This window comes from Lepidothrix coronata, unplaced genomic scaffold (assembly GCF_001604755.1).
Source record: "Lepidothrix coronata isolate B3197 unplaced genomic scaffold, Lepidothrix_coronata-1.0 Scaffold97, whole genome shotgun sequence".
In the NCBI taxonomy this organism is placed as follows: domain Eukaryota; kingdom Metazoa; phylum Chordata; class Aves; order Passeriformes; family Pipridae; genus Lepidothrix; species Lepidothrix coronata.
In genome coordinates, this window is record NW_016690277.1 from 2,454,315 (window position 1) to 2,458,057 (window position 3,743).

At 53.9% G+C, this 3,743-nt stretch overlaps 1 protein-coding gene across 6 annotated transcripts in view; it reads right to left on the minus strand.

Annotated features, from left to right (window-relative positions):
- Positions 1-2,158, minus strand: part of TRIP12 (thyroid hormone receptor interactor 12) — an 80,841-nt gene extending 78,683 nt beyond the window's left edge. For 2 of the 6 annotated variants that reach the window (XM_017822285.1, XM_017822286.1), the window contains exon 1: positions 2,017-2,157. The gene's annotated coding sequence lies outside the window, so the exon portion shown is untranslated. Of the gene's footprint in view, positions 1-1,778; positions 1,797-2,016 lie in introns of those variants that run through there. The other 4 variants (XM_017822278.1, XM_017822280.1, XM_017822287.1 and 1 more) reach the window with 3 other exon arrangements.
- Between the last annotated feature and the right edge of the window lie 1,585 nt (positions 2,159-3,743).

A 3,743-nucleotide genomic window follows, 5' to 3' on the forward strand; every position in this document is an offset into this window, starting at 1 on the left:
TGTCCATTATGCACATTTTTATATATGTATGTAAAATAAAATGTTCAAAAACTTTTAGTTTAATGAAAAACTTAATAAATCACACCAATTGCAGAAATCAAATACAAAAAAAAAAGAAAAAAAACAACGCTGTACAATCAGAACTCTAGTCTTGGGAGAAAAGAGAAAAAACTGGAAAGAAAAGACTATACAAGAGATAAACAGAAGTAATCACAGCAACGCTTGTTAGTTTTTAAAGTTTCACAAAAGTACATCCACAGTGACAGCATCCCTAAGAAAATCCTGTAAAATTAATTTAAGTGTTCAGAATTCCTCTTCTTTCTCATTATCATAGATGTAATTCAAATTTATCAGGTGGCAACTACTTAACTCCTCTTTCTGACAACCTTTAAAGCACCAGGAAGCTCAATATTCATAATACACACAATACATTAACTGTGAAAGTTACCCTGTTTGAGCAAAGTTTTGCGTTACACTGTTAGAAGCTCTGTATCAATATTATTTCTGCTGAACAAGGCAGGAAATAAAAAAAAAAAAATTGAACAGTCTTTTGGGGGGAAAAAAAGTATTCCAAATAAAAATTATTATTGGATTGCTACACATAATAAAAACCCTCCCAAAACAAACTGCACACTCTCTAAAAACGTTCTTAAGTTGCACGCCAGACTTACAGAATAAATTTAGGCCAGTACCAAGCACTCATTTCTTCCCCGTGTGTAAATGCGACACAATCAGGCCTCACATGCAGGCCTCTCTCCCCAACACAGGCAGGACCTTTGTTCGATACGTCGATGTTTTTCCCTCAAAGCCCTTGACATAACTTTCCATTCTTTCCCCTATTATTTTCCGGTTGCCCGTCTAGACTTCGGGACTGCCGAGCCGTGCGAACCCCCGGCCGCCGGAGAGCCCGTGCACTCGGAAAGGGGAAGGGGGAACAATAAAAAAGTTGGACACAGGAAGACGGGCCTGCAGGTCTGTCGAGAGCCCTGGCCTCGGATCCTCTCCCAGCCCCGGATCCCGGGGGCACCGCCGGGACCCCCCCCTGCCACCGGCACCCCACAACCTGTCCCCCTGCCCAGCCCCCCGGGAAAGGGGAAGGAGGAAGAGCCAGGCAGGAAAGGCAGAACCCAGCGTTTGATCAGCCTCCAAGTACGACGCATTATGCAAGCAAACGCCAAGGACCAGGCAACGTGCTTCTCGACTGAAAACAAGAAAAACATCGCCTAAAACACTTGGCTGCGAAAATAACCCCCCTCGTGGGCAGCCAGCCCTGGGGCTCCGACCCCACGGGCGCCTCTGTTCTCTGCCCACCTTCTTCCTCCCCCCAAAAAAACCTTGTGAAATATGGACGTCGGCCGATTATTTGGCATTTTTATCGAGCCGGGCAGGGACGAAAGAAAGAGGAATTGCTGTTTTTTCCTTTAAGATATTCAATAGCTCCTTTAGGGGAAAAAATAAAAAGGGGGGGGGGAGGAGAAAGGGCCACTGGGGGAAAGGGGGCCCAGCGGAGTGGGGGAAGGAAGACAGGGAAGGGCATCGAAATCAGCACGGCAGTGTCAACACTGACACTGCCCTTTTGTATCAGCAGCCACACAAGGCCCGCGGAGGGGAGGCCGCGCTGCCCCCCCCGCCGGGCGGCCCGGGAGAGCCGAGGGGCGAGGGCTGTCCCCGCAGCGGGCCCGGGCACTGCCTGGCCATTTTGTCAGCTGCGTTTCCACCCCTTCCCTCGGCGGCGAGGGCCCCACTCCCCCCCTCCGGGCCGCCCCACACACACTCACCAGCGCGGCGCCGTGTCGTTCCCAGCTCCCCCTCGCTCCCCCCCCCATCTGCAACAATGCTCCGGGATGGCGCCGCTCCCCTCCCCCTGCCCCGGGCCGCCAGGAAGGGCAGCTCGGCTAATGCCGGGGATGACACAACAGGCCCTGCCCGGAGGCTGCCGAGGGGCCCAGCGAGCGCCCCACCGCCCCGCGCCCGCCCCCGCGGCGCCCCCTGACCGAGCGGCGGGGCCCCGGGTACCTAGTTTGTCCCGGTGCGGCCTCCGCAGACGCTCCGTGCCTCCCTCCTCCCGGCAGCAGCCGCCTCGCTTCCCTTCAATTATCAGCTGAAGCCGCAGCACCGAGCGGCGCCTCGTCCGCCGCCTCCGCCGCCGAACCCCTTCCAGCGGCGCGAGGGGGAGGCCGCGGGACTACTTTCTCCCGGCGCCGGGGCCCCGCCGGGGCCCGCGCGCCCCCCGGGCCGGCGGGCGGCCCCTGCCCCGGCTGCCGCTCCCCGCGCAGCCCCCGCCGCGGCCCGGACCGCGGCCCGCTCGGTGCGCTCGGCGGGGCCGCTGTCGGCGGCCGGTATCCCTCCGCCGGGGTCGTCACCCCGGGTCCGCGAGAATGTCCGCCCTCGGGGCGGGCGGGGGGCGGCGGGGCCGCGGGTCTGCGCTGGCACCGGCGGCGGGGGTCGGACCCTGCCCGGCACCGCGGCGCCGCCGGGGCTGCTCCTTTAAGAGGGGGCCGGGCCCGCCGTGACCCCGCGCGATGTCCGCCCCTTCCTGGTTGCCATGGGGACCGCCCGCCAGCGTCCAAAATGGCGGCGGCGGAGCCGCGCGGAGCTGCTGCTCCTTCCTCCGCCCGGGAAAGAAGGAAGGCGACCGGGGCCTGTCCCCGGCTCCTGAGGCATCAGCGGCTTTAGCGAGGGCTTGTGCCTGAGCAAGGAGCTCCTTGCCGGGGCAGGACGGGGGGCGCCTGTTAACGCCGGGAAGCGAGCCGGGAGGCGCCACCAGTAAGTGCTGCAGGCCGGGCCTCCTGAGGGCTGGGAACGCCGGGCCGCGGCCCGGGGATGTGGTGTCGGTGAGTAGCTGGGCAGCAGGTAAGGGCTGGGTACAAAAAGGGTTATTTCCAAGCTTTGGTGAAAGTGGGTCTAGAGGAGGAACCTCCGTATATGAGAGATTCCTTCTACCTGGGAAGGGGCTCTGGGTGAGGACCAGAGGAAAGAGGGAAATAAAAATCCTTCAAAATGGTGAGTTAATAGCCTTGCAGAGAAGTATATTCTGTGATTTCTTAGCCTTAAAAGAGACGTAAGTCTACGCTGACAAATGCCTCACAAATAAGTGAGGTACTAACGTTTAAAGTGAATAAGTAACAAATCCTTAAGTAATGTCACAATATTCCTCCTAAGATAAGTCTAGCTGCACTCTCAGAATAACTAGATTAAGGTGGGGGGCGTCATTCCAGGAATATAAAATTAAATTGCACATCTGGGAATGGGAAGGCTATATATATTTTCCGCATGGTACCTGAAGATGTTTGTGTATCCTGCCTAACGCCTGTGCACGTAACTGGTTTTCCAAACAGGGAGAAAAGCAATGTTAAATATCCTGGAAGATTTTTTTGAACTTTTTTTTTTTTTAAATATGCTACAAAATGTGGTCTATGAATATTTTTCTGAATACTTTAATAGGAATCATCAATGAGGAATACTGAACAGTAAAAAAATGAGATTTAACAGATCTCGTTATGAGTTTATAAGGTTATGAAATAAAACTGCAAATATTCTATAATTTTTGTTACTTTTTTACTTAGTTGACTTTATATGCATGAGAGATGAACACAAATGCTTGTGTCTGGCTGGACATACTGATTTAGAAGCTGTAAAATTTCAAAAATTTTTCTGAGAACGTTTTTAAAATGTCTCACCAGAACAAAACAAAACACCAATGTATTTGGAAACTAGAAGGAAGTTTTTTGGTTTGTTTTCAT